The sequence below is a fragment of the Grus americana genome, chromosome 1 (assembly GCF_028858705.1).
Source record: "Grus americana isolate bGruAme1 chromosome 1, bGruAme1.mat, whole genome shotgun sequence".
NCBI lineage: Eukaryota > Metazoa > Chordata > Aves > Gruiformes > Gruidae > Grus > Grus americana.
The window spans coordinates 3,579,287-3,600,042 of NC_072852.1; the positions used below are offsets into that span (position 1 = coordinate 3,579,287).

A 20,756-nucleotide genomic window follows, 5' to 3' on the forward strand; every position below is an offset into this window, starting at 1 on the left:
ATATGTGGTAGCTGGTGTCCGTGGGTGGTCAGGGAGGGATGTTACACATCCTTGCAGTGGTGGAGTTTCCTCCTGGAGTTGTCTCCTTCCTCAACAGATGCTTCATGCACCATTTATTCCTCCTCTATCCTCAACCCCTGGAGCAAGTTACTGTAAGTCACTGGCTGGGAACAAGCTGAGCTCTGAAACCTGCCACCATCCATCACGGTGGCAGACACGCTGCAGAAGGGCTTCGTGGCACGGCGCCAGGGCTAATGGCCTGAGACGCTGCTCGCTCTCGCTCTGAGCGGCTTTAGAGAGCGGGCACAGATGCTAATTGCAGTTCGCTCTGCCTCCGTGAAGGAAGGAGGGAGGTCGTTCAAGGGAGTGGGGAGATTTTCAGTGGTGGAGTTTGGTTGCAAAACTGCCATCAGCTCTTCCGTCACTTCACAACCAAGATTCAATGACTTTGAAATCCCTCCTGTGTGCTCCATGAGAGCTGCGGTTTGGGGACATACTCCTATCCAGTGCCCAAGGCTTTCCACTGGATGACCATGTCCCCTCCAGCAGCGGGATGGCCAAGCAGCTGGACAGGCTCTTTGCTCTGGTTCATCAAAGGAGATGGAGTAAGCATGGTGTATACGTCTGGAATAAAACACCCAGATCTTACTCTAGATCTGGAAATATCTCTTCTCCCCAAGATCAGACCTCACTGCTCTAACTTCCATCAAACACCCTGCAATATTTCTCACTGTTTCTGGAGGCCTATTCACCTATGGAGGCCTCTGAAGGCAGTAGGAAACACTAAGTAGAGACTGGCTGGCTGAATCTGGTCTTTGCTGTCTGTAGCTTTGTCTTCACGGAGAGACAGACGGAAAGAGTTTCTTTTCTTTCCTATTTTATTTCCTTCTTCCACAGCCTTGAGATAAATACTGTTTTACAGCATTTATTTCTTAAATGGCTTGTCTTGCAGAGGGAGAAATGATCTTGTCAAAACTGAATAAAAACCCATTTTCACCATGAATCTGTGAGGTAACAAAAATGTGAGGGGACTGTGAAACGCCGTGGTACCAAAATGTACTGCCTTCACAGTCTATTCTTGTACTCAGCTCGATGACTCTGCCCTCCATCATCTCAGCACTTAGGACTTTATCTAATCATCATTACCAGCACTTACCCTGATGTGTTCACAGATGTATTTGCTGCTCCTCACTTGCACGGATGGATTGGTTATTCCTTACATGGAGATGGGATTGATCCTTTGCAATTGCATCCTCTTCCGAGAGCTCAGAAAGAAGAAGTCTTTAAGGGATGCCAACAACTGAGAGCATCTTATGTGTGTGAGGTGAAGCCATGGAGAGTACCTCGTCCTTCCAGACAGCACCTGTCTACTGAAAACCAATTGCTCTGATACAGTATAAAAATTATCTGAATGGGACTGGGTCTGTAGGAGGTCTTCTGCATCAAGGAGCCATCACTGCCAGTGTCTGTCAGCCATTCAGTAGAAGGGTCCATCCATTTCACTTACCATGAGCCACGGAAGACTCCCCAGTACCTTCAGGTGACATTAAAAGCCTGTAATGCACCATCTTAAGAAAAGGGGATCAGGAGAGACCTGTGAACCATAAAGAAAATTTAGCCACAGGCAGTAAATCCTTCTATGAAGACAGCTCGGTAAAGTGCTCAGCCATACAGCGTAGTGATGGTGTTTACCTACAGGCACCCCGCCAGTTGGACGAGTTCGTTCCCCTCCATTTTCCTTTACTGATGTTGGGGCAACAGCTGTGACCCGTAGAGAAGGCAGACACGTAGCAGTGAGGTTTGCTGTGAGCAGAAGCCCTTCGCATCACTGAGCAGAGCGGCAGCCTCTCCCCACCACATGACAGCCCCTGAAGGCATGGCGAAAGCACGTTGGAAATGTTTCCCCCGAACAAACACTCATTGGCTGATCCAACAGTGGGAGAGTTTGTGGTTGCTGTAACTGCTTTCTATTTTCACCTATTTCTAAACATGCCTTTTATATGTGTCAGATCCACACCTGCACTCCCCTTTTCTGTTCCTGAAAGTCACAGGAGCACCACAGGCTGGGATGATTGCTCTGTTCAGATGAAGCCAACCTTCATCCCAGTTCCAAATTCTGCTTGCATCCACTTCCAGGCTCAATCCTCCCTCTTGAAGTTTAGATTGAAGGCAGGGGGGAAAGCAAGGGAGAAGTTAGCAGCATTTAAAAACAATCTAACCAGAGAGCAACATTTAAATGAAGCCATTTAAGGCCAGAGACTCCCAGCTGTCTGGGTGTCCCTGCTGAGCCCACTGCAAAACATAGTTCAGGACACCCCTGTCACTGACTGCAGGCTAGCGGGGAAGATGCATTAGCCAGTAACGTCCAGAGCATGATTAATCTTTTCCACCTCATTCTGATGCTGCTGCAGTTGCAACAGATGTTCAAGAGCCTTCTGGCAGTGACAGATCCCCGCATGGTCCTGACTCCTTACCAGGCAAGTAATGATAACAGTCGCACATTCCCAGGGCTGTGTCAGCTGGATTTTATTTTTTTTTCCTCTCTGGAAAGTTCTGCATATTTTCTGGAAAGTTTTTTTTTATGAATTATGATGTGTTTGAATCACACATCGACTCTGTTCCAGAGTTCACAAGGGTGGATCAGAGAGTTGAGAAAAACATCCTTCTTTCTGAGCATCCCAACCTGGAGCTTCCCAGTGGAGGAGCAGGAGGAAGGTTATATCAGAGCAACAGGACCTGTGGCTAGTGCATAAAACATGTCACTGACCAGCAGGTTGAGGGAGGGGATTCTGCCCCTCTACTCTGCTCTTGTGAGACCCCACCTGCAGTACTGCGTCCAGCTCGGGGGGCCCCAGTACAGGAGAGACATGGAGCTGTTGGAGAGAGTCCAGAGGAGGCCACGAAGCTGATCAGAGGGCTGGAGCACCTCTCCTATGAGGACAGGCTGAGAGAGTTGGGGTTGTTCAGCCTGGAGAAGAGAAGGCTCCAGGGAGATCTAATTGCGGCTTTCCAGTACCTGAAGGGGCCTACAGGAAAGCTGGAGAGGGACTGTTTATCAGGGAGTGTAGTGACAGGACAAGGGGTGATGGGTTTAAGCTGAAGGAGGGTCGATTTAGATTAGATGTTAGAAAGAAATTCTTCCCTGTGAGGGTGGTGAGGCCCTGGCACAGGTTGCCCAGAGAAGCTGTGGCTGCCCCTGGCTCCCTGGCAGTGTTCAAGGCCAGGCTGGATGGGGCTTTGGGCAACCTGGTCTAGTGGAGGGTGTCCCTGCCCATGGCAGGGGGTTGGAACTAGATGGTCTTCGAGGTTCCTTCCAACCCAAACCATTCTATGATTCTATGATTCTATGATTCTATGCTTCATAGATGCGACAGATACACCAGGATGGGAGTGAAGGACCTGTGTTCTACCTCTGACCATAACTGTATTTTGTGGCAGAACGGTGAGCTCAGTCAGTCCTGCTGCTGACAGGGGAGCAGGGAGCTTTCCTTGCATTGCCCCTACTGACATGGGAGCAGAGCTGAACACCTGCAGCGGGACTGAGGTGTCTGGGAGGCTGTGATCATCATACACCAAGCAAGCGGTGGGAGAAGCCATTCCCTAGAAGGGGGCAGTGACCAGCTGCAGGATGAGTAAGTTCTCAATATGTCCCTTACTGCTTCTCTGTCTTGCTTTCCCTCTTTATAAACGTGGATGCTAATTCTCCCCTGAAAGACTAGATGCCTTGGCATTACAACCAGAAGGACCATTCTGATCCTGTCTGACCTCCAGAGAAATCTGGCCACTCACTCGTAGCCCAGGAGCTAGTACATGAAGCAGGGCAAAGATTTTAGACCACTCTACCTATAAAGATGTCAACAGCAGAAGCTACTCCATCCCCCCTAAGATGATTCGTTTTGCTGACAATCCATCCCACCAAAAAAACATTACTTTTTTTCTTACTTTCATTTTAAATCCTTCCACCTTTTCCTTCCTACCAGTAGATCTCATTTTGCCTTTGTCTGCCAGCTGCATTCAGACATAGCTGTCAAGAGCCTTCAATGGAAAATCCTACAACTCCTCCTCCTCAACTGCACTCTGTTTACAAATCAGCGATGAACTTATTTATGTAGCATTACAGAGCTGCAAACCCTGCTCAGCAGACAAAAAGTCACTCAGAATTCTCCCTGCTTCTTATATTGTATCCATCAAGGTGTATCCCACTGTCAGAGCTGAAATCTTAGCAGCAATGATGAGAAAAATTACTCCCCACACTGTACTGGGCATGCAAGCCTGAGAGATGTGAGAAATGTCATGTGCATATAAAATATTTCTGGGACCCATGGATAACACACAGATATGGAGAAAGGCAGCTGTGAAGCATGAGGGCTCCAGCAGGTCCTGTTTGCTGAGACTCTGGAAGACAGAGCTTTTCTGTGGATGTTGCTACCTTTCATCTCACTCTTAGCTCTCATTCAATGAGGAAAATAACAAGAGGGCTCATCCAATCTGTCTTTAGCCAGAGCCAGGGCACATGATTACATCTCATCCTTGGCACTCTTTATAGTCAACAGCAAGTACTTTTGGGTCATAACTCAGGCGCTCTACTTTAAATGTGTGTATAGAGAAGGCTCTAAGGAAGCCTCATTCACTTCACAGCTGAGGGTGACTAGCCCAGAGATGCCCATCCCATAGATGCCCACATCCAGCCAGAGAAATTTCAGGCAGGTACTGCAGTTGCAGACAAACCCTGCAATTGTGAAACAGATGAAAGCAGAGACAGCAGCATCTGCAGAGGGCATGAATACGCATCTCCGAGGCACAGCTGTCTTCACTCATCTCAAGGGGTTGTTAACTCTATGTTACATGTCATGATTGCCAGTTGTTTCGATGCTGATTAAAAAATGCATAAAAGGAACTTCTGTGAACTAAAGTTGTGCTAGCAATGCTTCATTATGGTATGAGAAGTGACGGATCCTGTCTCATGAGTGATCTTGGGAATAATATCCAACCTCTCCCATCTGTTTTCCACTCCCATATACACCCTGATAACTGCCTCTTCCTCTATAACTGATGTGAAATTGAATTTCTTTGCAGGTCAGCACAATCTTGTCTCGCGTTGGTAGGGAGGCAAATGCAATGTGCAATTTGGGACACCCGTGTTCTATAAATTAACTTATCCTGGAACAAGCACAACTAAGGGCTGATCAGATGATTGAGGAGCAGCAAAGCCTATTTTAGGAGAGAAGACTCACCACATTTCATTTCCTGAAGCAAATTATCACTCAGAAAAATTTCACTGGACTGCATAAAAACTAGGGAAGGTGGCAAAACCTCTTCAACTAGCTGACAGGAAGGGCAGGACTGCAGAGACCATGAGCACATAATGAGAAGGATCGGAGAGCCTGTGAATACATTTAGGCTGAAAATTAGGAAAAAAGAGTCAAACTGTCAGAACCAGAAGGTTTAGAGTATGCTATCAAAGGAGGAGATGGGACAAGAAACCAACCCAGATGTAGCTTGATGCCTTTGTTTAAGAGATGATATAGCATAGCTCTTATACTCGCAGTAGACCAAGGTATCTCACTTGGTCTTGTGTTCCTAAACCCACCCCTCTTCTCTCTGCTCCATCTTCTGCTTCCATGTAAATATGCGTGATAAAGGAGACAGAAAATCTACAGCAGCAAAACACAGCCTGGGTGAAGTCAGCCCAATGCAGAGGTAAGATTTAGTACCGAGGCTTGGGAAGAAGAAGCAGGTAGAAGTGTCTCACATCCCAGACAATTATCTGATTAATGCTTAGAGCCAGAGGGAGTCAAAGGGAGGACTTCATAATTCCTAGGCCACTAATCTCACAATCATTTAATGTCTATGAGAGAAAGAATCCTTCTTTTTCCATGAGGGGGTCTGGCTGAAAAATGTAAGTGACAAACCAACCAGCCATCAATTAACTTTATGAGTCAGCTTCTCTCTTGCTGTGCCATTGAATTCATCGTCCAGTCCAGCCCATAGCACCATTTCTACTGCCCTTTTCTGCTTCAAGAGTAAATGTGCTTTCATAACTCCCTGTCAAGCCTTTTCTCAGCACCCTAACATTTCAGGCATGCTCCTGTCTACCTTGCAACACGACAGAGAGCTTTTCTGCTTATTGCTGGTTATTAGAAGATATTTCTCCTTCTTCTGACCTCTGCGGTACCAGCTCATTCATGCAGAGAAAGTGGATGAATATCTTATTATCCCTTTAAGTATTTTATAGCCTATGCTAAGGCTTTGGGCTCTTCATAGTTTGTACCCAATTTTAGGATCACAATACCTCTAAGGAGAAAGTGCTGAGATGTTATCTTAAAATTACCCTAACCTCCAGAAGAATATAAATAAAAATATTTATTTATGCAATCTAAACTAGACAATACAGCTAGCAAAAATGAACAGGGAAAAAAACCCAAATAAACAAACACCACCACCACCCCTCAAATTTACTTACAATTTACATGATGTGAAAAGTCGTCTTTTTCTCTGAATGACTAAACTAGCAAGAGGACAGACATTTCACTGGCTTTCCACACAATCCTTACTTCTTTGAGGTGCCTTGACAGAAGAAGATGGTCTAGCACTGGAGCCCATATCCATCCTTGGGGATATTAAAATTCAAACTTTCCTACAAACTAAGACCTCTTTCATCCATCGGCTGAATCAACAAATCTACTCACCTTTGTCTCACTCAGCTCAAACACTCAGGTGCTGCAGGCATTATGTCTTGAATGATTTTGTGGAAACACATTGCTGCACAGGCAGGAAAACGCTTGTTACAGCAATATGAGCTGGATCCTTGTGAGATCCTCAAATATAATCCATAAGAATGAAGCAGCTATTGATGCCTCAGCCATGTGAGAAGCATCAGTCCCAATTTGCAACTATTTAACAGCAGAGAATCCACTCCTAAGTCTAAAGGAGGCAGAGGGAGCCTGTCCAGAGTAGATGCCCTAATATCTGACTAAGGATCAACTCACAGTGCAGCCTTGTCGGACTTCTGTTACAAAATAAACCATTATGAAACACAAATTCATATAACAGCTGCTTTTATCAGTAATGTCATTCAAAGAGGTGCTTGTTGAGATGCAGTGGGTAAGATAAGGGACAAAATTTTTCCGGGCTCCCAAATGGTGCTGTGTTCACATCCTAGCAGGGGTCATTTCAGCATCTGGTGGCTGTTCTTACAGTACCTGTGTTGATCATTCTCTGCAGCAGATTAATTTCAGTAGTTTTTGCTACTCATTTGCTATGGTCTGGACTTGTAGTCAATTTGTTTAACACCCTAGATAAGAGAAGCTTATTTCCCTGGCCAGGTAGGTCTTCACCATAGATTAGACTTGGATGTCTCCTGCACAGGGTTGTTACTCCTGTTTCAGGCTAAGGAAATGTTCTGCATTGAGGCAGCTGCTGACCAGGACAGCTAACTCTGCCTCACTGCTAGTGAAAGAAAAGCAAGTTGTCCATCTGCCTGGCATGGCCCACAAGCACCAACCTCAGCCAAGCTTGGCTTGTAAGCTTGCATGCCCATTGCTCGGCTGCTGGGCTCCGGCTCCTTCTCTGTCCCTAAAATGTCACCTACAGAAGAGCCCCACAGCTTGGCACTGTTGGCACTGGGATGCTGGCAGGCTGCCCTATGTTGTGCTAACTTCTAGCACATAGTTAAGTCAAATCAGAATCAATCCTCATCCAGCCATGCACTGGACACCTGACTGCTGGTCACCATTTAGCTTAGTTTCCATATGGTGAGGCGGGTTTCACACACAAGATACGCTAACACCAGAGTAGAGGAGAAATGCATGCTGGATGACCAATGTATAGACCTCATTGCACCCATGAACTTACCCAGAAATCTTCTAAATCTATGTCTATAAATTAAAGACAACCAAATACCAACTCCTGCCCCTAGACACGTCGCAACAACTGGTATAGATCACATTGCTTAGGGTTAACTGCCTGTAGAGCAGAGATAGCAAATCTTGGAAAGAGCAAGACAGAGTGGTCCAGAGCAAGTCAGGGAGTGCTACACTCAAGATCTTGTTATGGGCAGAAGGGAAACACCGTACATCTGGAGCCAAGAGCCTATAGTTAGTCTAACTAGACTTTTACACTGTAATCAAAAGGGAAAAAACAGCTATTATTAGTCCAGTTACAATGATACTAACGCAGGCCAAGGTGGTACGGAGAAGTCTCAATAACAGCCTTAAAAACCCAAGAAAATGTCCCATTATCTCCTCTTTCCTCTGATGTGATGTTCACTCCGCCACCATCCCTCCAGGCTGTATGGTCAAAAGCACTGGTCACCAGCAGAACTTCCAGTTGCCACCACCCTGAGGTCTTCACTGGCAGGAGTGTGAAGTTCATGATGGGGTTTCTGCCGCCTTAGTCTTGGGTCCCCCCAGGGGTATCTTCATCCCCCCTCTCCCCATGCCCTGCTCCCCTCTCCCTGGTCCCCAGCACCAGTGGCAGAGCTGCCCAGCTCCAGCCCGGGCACACCAAGATCTGGTGTTTGCTGGGCAGTGCCTGCCCGGGGCGGCAGCCCTTGGCCATGCGGGGTGTCCCCAGCGCTGAGCTCAGGCAGGTCGGGCACGAGTCCTTGGCCATGGGACACTTGTGATCACAGGGACACCCAGCTCAGGGCACGGCAAGCCCAGAGTAGGGCTTTTTGCACACAGAAAATACTCTTTCCATGCTGCATTTAGGATCTAACTGAACAGCATAATTTCCATCAGTTTTTAAGAAACTGAGAGAACTGATATTTGAAAATAGCTCCAGAGTAATGTGATTTAAAGATAGGTTCTTGATTAATGTAATTTTGCTTGCTGAAATCAAATTGTGAAGTCAAGCATTAGAGAACTAAAATCCTTTTCTGTATTTTCTACTTTGTCATGGTTTGTTTTCTGATAGGAGCTACTAGTGTGAACAAAGGATTTACCATTTTTTGTTTTAACTTTACTCTTCAGTGAACCCATTACATCATAAATTTCTTCTCAGACTGTTTTATTTTTATGACTGTGCCATTAAAGAAAGAAAAACACAAAAAAACCCCCACAACCCAAAAAACTTTTTGTGAAAGACAATAAAAGCAGTTAGTTTTCAGTTCCTGAAGCAAATTATCATCCCCATTTTCATAACCCTTCAGGAATCTGAAAATTATAACTAAGCAATCTTCTTCTGCTGTAATAGTTAATTTCTAATAACTGGAAAACATCTTAAGACCCACTCAGGTTATATAGCCATCCATTTAATGATGACATTCCTCAGTGTTTTCATATATTCTATAGTGAGAGCTATTAAGTATGTTCTGTCATTCTGAAATCTTTTGCCAGATGAAGAAAAGTGGTTTAAAACTTAGTTATATAACTTGCAGAACCAAACGACAACTTATATATAGCCTACTTTGCTGTATGAAGCAGTATATGAACTTAGCAATCAGTCTGAAGCTAATATTCCTCTTATTTGTCATTAAGTTGCAGACAAAATGGTTTCTCCCAAGGTTAACATTTTCATTATCATCTGCAAATGATGGTACGTTGCCAAAGTTCAAACCATTTGAATGTACTGTACTTTTTACATTTTTAAATATTCCTAATACATTTTTTATTGCTCTCTTGAAAATAATTAGGCAGAAAATGGATTATTCCCCTTTCAATGAACAACTATTGGAAACATTTTGAAATTTCATGCTTTCAGGCACCAGTGGCCACAGAGAGAAATATGCCCTTTCCAACGAAGCCCTTAATTATTTTATCAATTGAAAGAGGAACTAATATATTGTTGGCAATACACAAAGCATTGCCTCTAAATCTGTATGATTTTATCTATGGGCTAATCTTGAAAAATAATTAACTGTCCCAAACCAGTGATCTATACAAAGAGCTATGAATAATACTTCAATGCACCTCTGTTGCTCCTCCAGAACAAAAAAAGTTTCAAGAGTTTTGTTTTTAGAAACTGCAGTAGAACTATTTTTATCATCTTATATTTCCATGTGTGTTGGATTTGCGTGGCAAGGTTTTGGTAGCGGGAGGGGCTACAGGGGTGGCTTCTGTGAGAAGCTGCCAGAAGCTTCCCCTGTGTCTGATAGAGCCAATGCCAGCCGGCTCCAAGATGGACCTGCTGCTGGCCAAGGCCAAGCCAATCAGCGCCTCTGTGATAACATATTTAAGAAGGGAAACAAAACAGTTAGAGAGAGCTTTTGCAGCCGGAGAGAGGAGTGAGAAGATGTAAGACACTCTGCAGACACCAAGGTCAGTGCAGAAGGAGGGGCAGGAGGTGCTCCAGGCGCCGGAGCAGAGATCCCCCTGCAGCCTGTGGTGAAGGCCATGGTGAAGCAGGCTGTCCCCCTGCAGCCCGTGGAGGAAGGATGAGGGTGTGTAGAGATTCCACCTGCAGCCCGTGGAGGACCCCACAAGGGAGCAGGTGGAGGCACCTGAAGGAGGCTGTGGCCTGTGGGAAGCCCACGCTGGAGCAAGTTCCTGGCAGGACCTGTGGACCTGTGGAGAGAGGAGCCCACGCCAGGGCAGGTTTGCTGGCAGGACTTGTGACCCCGTGGGGGACCCACGCTGGAGCAGTCTGCTCCTGAAGGTCTGCACCCCATGGGAGAGACTCACGTTGGAGAAGTTGGTGAAGGACTGTCTCCCATGAGAGGGACCCTATGCTGGAGCAGGGGAATGATGAGAGGAGTCCTCCCCCTGAGGAGGAAGGAGCGGCAGAGACACCGTGTGAGGAACTGACCACAACCCCCATTCCCCATCCCCCTGTGCCGCTGAGGGGGGAGGAGGGAGAGAAATGGGGAGTGAAGTTGAGCCTGGGAAGATGGGAGGGGTGGGGGGAGGTGTTTTAAGAGTTGATTTTATTTCTCATTCCTCTACTCTGTTTTGCTTAGTAATAAATTAGATGAATTCCCTAAGTTCAGTCTGTTTTGCTCGTGACAATAATTAGCGAGTGATCTCTCCCTGTCCTTATCTCCACCCATAAGCTTTTTGTTGTACCTTTTCTCCCCTGTCTAGTGAACGAGGGGAGTGATAGAGCAGCTCTGGTGGGCACCTGGCCCCCAGCCAGGGTCGACCCACCACACCATGCTTTTCTGTATTTGCAGGTCCACAAGTAACTGAGAAACAATATCTGTGAAAGCGAAGTTAGCCTTTTGCTTTCTCTATTGATCCACTTCCATTCATTTGGAAAGAGCAGAGGATACTGTCTGAATGTGTTTTGACTTGCTGATTGAAGGAGACTAATGCAGTCATGGTCATGATCCATGTGGGGATATAATTCAATTAACTGATGAAAAACATGTACGTAGTACTCAGATTCAATGCAAGATCATGATTATTTTGCTTGCTTCATACCCTGTGTGTGTTGGTCCAATAATTTATAGAAAATATACCACATCTGGACAAGATTTAGTGCACGATAAACATGTGAGATAAAGTTTTCTTTGGAGACCAAGGGTTTTGATGTCTAAGGCTACCCCCACTGAACTTCTTTCAGCAGACCGGATCTGTTCTGGAAAGTACAGCTTTTTGCATTTTGGTGGAAGAACTCATTCATGTGTAACATTTGTAGAAGAGAGTCAGACGTCTGCCTAAGAAAAAAGATTGGAAACAACCAATTAGGTTTTATTTAAGAGATGAACAGTCACATGCTGAGGACTCCAGTGATCAGCCAGACCAAGTGCACTCCTACGTGTTCAGTTACCATGGAGACAGGCACGTTTTATGAACCTCTTCCCCCAAAAATCACCCCAATTAGATCTGCCTTCATGCATCACATATGCTTGAACTGCTCCCTGAGATTCCTTAAGTAATTGTGACTGATTCATTCTCCTTACTGACATCTAAAGAAATAACCTTTACTTCCCACTTCCTGGTTCAAATTTAATTCTAGTATCATCTATCCATAGTTTCACAACAGCCAAAAATGGGTCACTCACTGCTGTGCTCCGTAGTGCTCTTAGTTAAAAAGCTCCAATTCAAAATTCCTATCAGTGATCATCCAAGGAGAAACATCAGTCAGACAGCATGGAAATGAACAAAGTTTAGAGGGAGGAGTTTGGGAAGGAGGAGCGGGCGTCAGGGTGTCTATCTCATGCTGCTTGACAACTACAGAGATTGGTCTTAATGAAAACACTGGTGTTTCACAGCACGATCACACTCAGCACAACAGAGGGAGCATGGAGCAGCCTTCTCTGGATCAGGGACTGGGACAGATCAGCTCTTTGCTTCCCTTTTCATTTTGAGTTTTTCAGTGCAGCTCAGATGGCGTGAAGGGTGCATATCTACCATCAACATGGCATTACTATGTTGCTCAAAAATTATCTCCCAGGATGCCCATCATCTTCAGCTAAAATCTTGCAAGACTGGTAGGTCCTCCTGTGATTTCACACAGAGAAAAATGAGGACAAATGAGGGCAAGCCCTCTGAAGACCTGGGTGGGATTCGTTTGACTGAATGTAGACATCTGTACCATAGACGTTCACATGTGAGTCTGTGAGACTCCCTTTGTAGTCTTTGGAGAGATCCTGGCACTTCCAGGGTGTGATTCATCTCACCCAAATGCAGAGATAAGATTAAGGCAGGTGCTTATTTTACTCCGCTGTCTGTAAGAGGAGCATTTAGTTTAGCTGGAGTAATGGCATTAAAGGCTTGACTCAAGTTACTCACATGTATGTCCCACGGTGGGACTCAACTCAAGATTCACCAGTTTGTATCGACTTAACGGTAGTGTTTGGGAAGTTGTAATGACACTGGCTTATTTAGTTTTAAATAGAAATGCTACTTTTAGTGATTAATCTTTGGTAAATTGTTGCAAAATTCAGGGGGGTGGATAAAATTAACATTTTGGAAGGCAGAAAGTGCATTATGTTAATTAACTGCAATCATAAAGGAAGGAGAATGCTTCCTCAAAAGCCGTACTGTTCTGATTTACAAGGATTTCAGCTGATTTTGCTGAAGTTTTAAGGATGAAATTAGTATTAAAAGCTTGCATTAAAGTATAAGGCGATTGCATAACTGCATTATAAATGTTATGAAGAGAATAATGGGAACTCATCTGGTAGCTAAAGCAATTTATTTTTTTTTTACCTAGATTTTGTGATGATTTTGAAGCTGAATGCCACAGGATTACAACGTTGACCTCTACAAGCTAACACACAAGCAACTTCTTTTGACTATTCAACCTTGAGAGTCTACAATCACATTAAGAGTTCCCAAATGCAATACAAAGATGCAAAGAACCTGGAGGATTATTTTATTTTTTTTACATCTCTGTCTGAACTGATATTATTTTTAATGCTTTACCAAACACCAGAACAAAAATTCAGACTTTGTAATGGTGATTTTGAAATCAGATGAGATTCTGTTCTGAACAGGAAGCTCTTTACAGGGATACATATTCACCTCTTGTATTAAGTCAAGGCCAGAGAACATCTTTTGCATTGTTTAAGCCACCCAAGCCATAAGGAAGACTCTTAGCTTTGAATTTATGAGCCCCATTAACTTCCCCAGGAAAAGTCCCCTCTCTTACTAAATCATTCCCTGGGAGGGGATGACTTCACAAAGCCTCCTTGGAGGAGTAAGAATACAACATTGCTTTGTAGGGTTCCTGATAAAAATTAATTAGCAAAACTTACTGTGTAAATTCAAGAATATGCAAATGCAAACAAATCTGAAGGCATGTGTGCAGAGTTGATGCTGAATTAATGTTATATTATGCATAAAATGTATAAATAGCTTACCTGTTTAATGAAATATTAAATGTTTTGTGAGGTAATTGGGTATAATAATGCTTCCATTAAATATACATACATAGATACAAAATATTTTGTATAATTTATAGCATTTATGGATTCTACATTTAAAGTTTTATACATTTCAAAGAAAAATTATTTTTTCAGTTTTAATTAAGGTTTAACAGGTTGTATGCTGCTGTGGTTTTTAATATTCTCAATAATGGTGAAGTATATGAAGTGAATGGGGGGGGGTTGAACTTTATTGAACATTGTTTCATGCCATTGAACAAGAATTACCTACATGTGGGTCACAGGCAGTATTTTTCCCACAATGTGCTCAAATACAGACACTTTCACATAGCTGGCAGCTGTTGATTTGTGGATACCCCAGGGACAGCAGTTACAAGGTGTGTGTATATTTACTCTTGTTAAGCCAAGACATGATTTGTTGCTTATAACATGGACCTCCATTTGTGTGCAAATGTGTTATGCTTAAGATAACAACTTTACCTATTGCCAGGAAGAGAGAAAAGAGCAGAAAAATTGTTGAAAAGAGTCCTAGACGATTATCCACAACCTGTCTGGCAAGGCTGGGCAGCAGCTCTGGCGTTGAGTGCAGCTGAGGCTGGATGTAGACCAGTGTGGTTATTACAGCTGGAATTAATTTTGTCTAACCTTAGACATCATCTGGCCACAAATAGAACCTGTGCCTGAACCAATCACCCTGAGACCTCTTTCCAGAATGTAAGGCACAATTCATCATTCCCCCTTGAGGCAGTCACTGCAGGATGAGGTGAAAGGTGTCTAGAAGTGCTCCTTTCTCCCACTGCTTACAAGGGTAGTCCCAGTAACTAGGCAAGGGTTGGCTTTGTTAAAAGTCGCTGGTTAATTAAACTGGATTGATGGGCAAATGGAAGCTCCCCAAGTGGCTCAGCAGCAGTCACACTCAGGACTTCCTTTGTCCTGGTGCTGAGCTATAGTCCCATTGACTGTTACTGGTGTTCAGGTGCTCAGCACCTTTTCAGGTCAAGTATTTTGGGGAATCTACCCATGGCTGGGTAGATTGGGATGGCTAAGGAGTGAGCTACAATGGTTACAAAGCATATGGGCAAGGTGGTCTCATCAGCTGTGGCTGTTAGTGAGCACTCAGGTCTGTTTTTACCTGCTAGCATACGTGGCTGTCTTGCGATTAGACTGCAGTTCTGTTCACAGAGGTTATTTATTTCCAGATTCATCACACGAGCCCTGGTTTCCATCCCTACCCAGAGGAGACTCCTTGCACTGCAGTGGGAATGGTTATCTGCTACTCATAGCCATACTCTGAGGGCAGCTTTCACTCCCTGTGGTTGTCTGGGTCTCACTGCATGCCAATACCACTTCAACCAACCCTGGATCAGTTTAACTGCCTCTCAGAAATGAGCTCTCCTTCCCCTTCTGGCCCTGGGATCCTGCAGCATGTCAGAAGGAGACCAGCTCCAGATGGCTCAGAGACATCAAGCTGCAATTCATCCGGATGTGACTGGACTCCATACTCATTGCTGTCCCCCATCTGCACTGTCAGCCTCACTCACTGTCTTTCACCCCTTGCTGCTAATGGGAAGAATGTCATCCTGCCCCGACTATTTCATGTTTTGGCTGTGGATTTTAATTACTCTTTGTAAATTAGATCAAAAGAGACAAAGAAAGAAGGAACACTGCAGTGATGTAGAGAGACTTGAGCCAAGCAGAACTGCTTTGTTCAACGTTTTTATGAGTGTTGAGAGAAAAGCAGCACTTATCTCTTCAGTGATGAAGCCCCTAGCTGCTGTAGTGCTTGAAGGCTTTTCATGTCAGAGCTGGACTAGGGTTCAGCCAGGTTGCTAATGCACCATCCTCTGGATGAACCATAAATCCAGTGTAATGGTTATCCGTAAATTTGATGTTTTGGTTATATCCCAGCATGAGTTTCATGGCTGCAGCCTGCGGGGTTGGCTATTTTGAGCCTCAGTGTGGCTGCTCTCACAAACCTGACATGTTTCACCCTTGAAGTGTTTCTCCGGTGGGACCTGTATTTGTCTGTTTCTGGCTTTCTACGGCAGAGTAGACATCAGCAAATTCACTTTCTCATGTAGTACCAGGAACTGGAGGTATCTCATTGGTCTTGAAGGAGGCACTCCCCATCAGTGGTGCAGATTAGATGCTACGTTATGAGCTGCCATAACTTACACCCTGCTCCCACACCAGCAGCTCACACGCTGGGCACAGATAAAGCCATTACATCGCATCGAGAGGCAGGAGGATAACAAGGTGTCATTGTCTCTTAGGCAGGAGAATGGGCGCAGTGGTTTTCCAGTTCTTTATGTTTGTGTCCTGTTCCTAATATGAGCTGTGCAGCAATTGCTTTGCATAAAAGACATGTATTTGAGTTGTGAATACTTTCATTAGACATCTGAAATGGGGAAAGATGAATCCCATTGCTATATCACTTGGGCAACTGAGCAATTAACCTTTTTTTCCCCTTTCAACATTGAGTTATGGATTTATATGGCAAAAGGGGTAACAAAGAAGTACTTTAATGTGAATTATTTAGCCCAAAATATTACCACCTGCCTTTCCATCATTTGACTCATGACATATATCTGACTTACAAAATGTGCCATGTATCAGTGTGCCCCTTCATGGGAGCAATGTGGACCCTTTTCTTGGAGACTGGAGGTGAGAGCAAAGACTAGGGTTGCATTGCAGCAGGGGAGATTTAGCCCATGAGGAAAGACTAGTTAAGGACAAGGGCATCAGGGTGCTGGAACAGAGTAAGACCCCTTAATCACCAGAGATCTAGGAAGAAGTTGAACAAACAATGGTTAAGAGCATGGCTCAAGTCAAGAGGGGTCTAGATAATCTTACGGGTGCCTGCCCAAACCTATTCTCAATGATTCCTTGAATTTTGTGCATGTTGCCAGTGTCTTGCTTTGTTTCACGAACAAGTTGCTCCTTGACAAAACTCAAGACCTATGGACTGTCTCTGATCCACGGTCACTGTCTCAGTTGCCAGGACCAGGATGGATTTTCCCACCTGCCTGTCCATGCACTGTTCTGGGTGGTGGTTATGCTCCCTGTCAAAGCAGGGACCAGGATTGCTGCAAAGTTCAGAACAAACATTTTCATTTCTCCTTATGCTTAGAACGTGTTTCCTAATATCAACGCTAATCTCTGCTGCAATTTAACCCCATGACTGTCCTGTCCTGCCTCCAATGGCCATGCAGATTCCTAGCTTTATGGCATAAAAAGGGACTGCAAGGTGGACATCACTGTCAGAGAAAGGGACCTAAATTTGAGGGTATATCCACCCCCAAAGTGATGTAAGATCGCTGTTGCCAGAGCAATAGGTAGAAACCATCACAGGTATGCATGAAGAGCAACGGAACAGAGAGGGAAAAAAAAGGTATCTTGTTTATTTTCCTTTTTCAGAGGGGAAAAACTGAAACATAAAAATTGCATGAGTTGGATCACATAGGAATTCTGCAACAGAACCAGAAATTGCATCCAAATCTTCAGAGAGCCTAGAGGAGTTGTTCTAGCTTAGTCGTAAAAACTTTCTTCCCTTCCAGCAGCCACAAATGACAATCATGCATTCAAACAAACAAAACCCTTGCAAAAATACAAAACTATGAAATATTCCCTTCCTTGGTCACAAATGACGGGCATGTGAAACCTGCAGAAAACCTAGGGACATCCAATACAGATGAACAGGCACAAATGCCTAGAACTGGAGCATGTCAGAGGTGTGCTAGAGATCTTGCATGGATGGTGGTTATCTGACTAGTTTCCACTTGGGTCACTTCGGTATAGTCGTGTGATCCGTGGGTGTTGCTGCAGAGCTGGGGTTGACTGACAATTTCAGGCTTGTCTTACCTGATGCTGGAAAATGAAGGATATAGCAGATTTTCCCCACTTCTTGACCACCAGCACACCAGATGGTGCCCATATCATCCAATTCCTGTCCAAGACCAGGGAGCAGCACTGCTGCATTTTCAACAGACTCCACTAATGGGGCTAGGTCTTGAGAGAGAGCATAAGTCTGGGCTGAGGAGAACCAAGGCACAAATTTTACCGAGGTAGGGACACATGTAGAACAACAAATTTCTCCTCTCCTGAGCCCAAGGAAGAACTGAGCTCTCATTAGAGCATCACAGCCTGCATTCTCTTGCACCCAGGCATTGCCTTCTAGCCACCTTGTGTGTGTTCACATCTACCCTCACATCTCCTTACAGGAAAAATGTAAACAGTGGGTCACCAGGAGCGGAGAACTTGATTCAGGTCCTCTAGTTTCAGATAGAAAAGAGGAAAAAGCAAAAGTTAATATTGCCATCCCATGTTATTTTATCAAAGAAAAGGGGATTAGCAAGTAGGAGATGAGAAGTCTCCACTCGATGAGCCATCTGGCAATTCTAGTTAATGTAGACATAATCATGAAGCCCTTTCTGATCTGCCAGCCTGTGGGTTAGTGGGCTGGGAGATAAGAGCAGCTAGGATGGGTGTAGCAACCCTGAGCCCTGCGAAGAGCTACCCTAACCCTCAGTGCCTTGTCAAACCCCTCTCTCAAGAAAAAAAATTGAGAAAAGAAAACAACCCAGCCCAAGCCCCGCTGAGAGACTGATTTATTCTAAGCTGTCACAAAAAAAGAGGAGACAATGTGAACTAGAGACAACAAATGCAATTAAAAGGAGAGGGGAGAGAGGCCTTCCTCGTAATCGTTGTTTCCGGAAGGCAATATGCTGTGGATTATAGCGTCTCAGGCCCGGAGTGGTACCATATGGTGAAACTCTGTTCATTCGACATTAAATCCTGGCATTTTGCAGCTGTCAAGATAAAGCTGTTTATATGAGTAACATTGTAGTTTGTTTATAGGGAAATAATATGTAGCGAGTTATGATTAATCAAGGTGTCCAAAACCTGCTGCAGGCACCTGAAATAGATTTCCTTTCATGGCAGAAGCTTTGTCTCTTAAATTACTGACATCTTTTTTCTTTTTTCTCTTTTTTTTTTTTTTTCTTTCTTCTTCTTCTGTGTGTCTGTGTGTGCTGCTGTTTCTCCCTCCTCCCCAGGGCACACGTGGAGTCGAGATGTGACAGATCTCATCCCCAGGCAGCTCCCTGGTCCTCCCTGTTCTGCAGCCAGGAGGAAGCCAAGGGAGAGGGTTGGCACCATCCTTCAGCATGATGCCTTTGCTGCACTGACATGAGTGGGCACAAGGCTGTTCCTTCCAGAGCAGAATATGACCCTTTTTCCCCCAGAAAATTGTCGCTGAAGGTCTGGAGGCACTGGTTCATGACATTTTCATTGCTAGAGATGCTGACCATCCTGTAATTAGCAGGGTGGTATGTATGCAAAGCCACAATCTCTTCCCTACATGCTTTACAAAGCAAATTTGAGCTGTCTTGTGGGATCCTGGAGTGGGAGAGAAGCCCAAATGCCACGTTGCTGTGAAGTTTCTCCTAATGCTGCTGGTCTGCATCTGCCATATAACCTGATGCTGCACCTCATTGTCACAAACCCCCTGCTAACAGCTCTCTCTTGCTCAGCAGCTCCATGCTACGAACAGACCGTGCAATGCAGGTGAGTGAGGAGATGGCACGGTGAGAATGGCAGCTAAAGTTGTATTGCAAGACCTCAGGGCTTCAGTCACCCTGCTAGCTCGTGTGCATTTATGAGCAAACTCTGCAAATGTGAATAGCACCACGGAAAACCAGGTTGTCGGTATCCCCACATAACTGTGACTGTCATAGTCCTTTGGACAGGTGTCTGTGTGCCATACCTACTGGATTCTCCTTTTGGTTCGGTGCTCTTGCCGTGTTGGGAACAAGGCTTTGCACAATTTTGTCTAAATCTTGTTCTTCAAAATGTACATAACAGGAGGTAGCTAGCAGTTAATGATGGAAAGACGAAGAACAAGCTCTATTCCTTGCTATCCCTCATCACAGGGGAGCTATAAAACTTGATTATTTAAGGGCAGAAAACAGGTGGTTTATAGAGGAATAGCTCCATAGAAATCAATGCAAAGTCACACTAGAAGATGTTGCGTATTGTTCAGAGATCCTCCTGGGAAATGTCTTACAACCAGCCTGTCCTCCCTCTGTCAGTTTCCTCTGCTTCAGCCTCCCGTTTGGACACTTTAATGACTCTGACCATTTCAACAGGGCACCCAAATCTCACTCTGTTACTTTGGACACTCTTTTTGTCAAGCCTTCTACACAAACACACAGGGCAAGCTTTGGATCTGGCCTAATACGCACACACACAGATGTTATACCCTTTCTCAATGGTAATGCAACAGCCTTTTAATCTGCAGATTCATCACTGCTATCCTCCCCCCCCATAAGCCCCTGAGGAGATTTATACCTCCTCTCCCCCTATCAACGCTTGTTGCTGATTAGTCGATATTTTCAGGTTGATCCTTTGGAATAAGATGCCTGGCAAATGCAGCCACCCCATCTTCCTGGATGAGACACTTATAGGAAAAAATCCTATTCATGGGAGGCTGTTAATAGGGGATGCAGAGAGAGTTATAGATAATCAATCTAGAAATCACATTTGTAAATGGCCCCTCTAGCTGCTTAATTAAGCACAGCATTCTGGCATTAGACATTAAGGCGCTTTAAGGTCTATTTGTCTTCACAGAAAATATCCCAATAATATATTTGCAATTCTGTGCTAACCCATCCTGATCTCACCTGCCTTTAGTGGATTAACAGGATAAAGTAATTTAAACCACAGCAAGTAACTTCTGGAGAAGGTGCAGAATCAATGAGAGTGGCAAAGGAATATTTGCTTTTGATGCTCTGCTGAGCAAATTGTTTCTTTCTTTTAATTTTCCTCTTGCATCTGTCGCCTTTGCTGTGCTCTGCAAACCTCTGAGTCACGAGGAATCTTCCCCTTCCTTACAGAGAGCTCAGGACGTGGCAGGGAGCAAAGCATCAGCCAAGCTATTCCTGCCAGAGGGGCAAGGGAGAAAAAGGAGGGATTCAGAGCCGGGTAG

At 44.6% G+C, this 20,756-nt stretch overlaps 1 long non-coding RNA gene across 2 annotated transcripts; it reads left to right on the forward strand.

Moving 5' to 3' along the window:
• Nucleotides 1-10,183: 10,183 nt before the first annotated feature.
• Nucleotides 10,184-13,829, forward strand: LOC129215209 (uncharacterized). Of its 2 annotated transcripts, none has more exons than XR_008579930.1 (2): nucleotides 10,184-10,259; nucleotides 13,099-13,829. It is a non-coding gene; the product is annotated as an uncharacterized LOC129215209 (long non-coding RNA). The 2 variants fall into 2 exon arrangements; XR_008579931.1 differs by lacking the exon at nucleotides 10,184-10,259 and adding an exon at nucleotides 10,338-10,733.
• The last annotated feature ends 6,927 nt before the right edge of the window (nucleotides 13,830-20,756 follow it).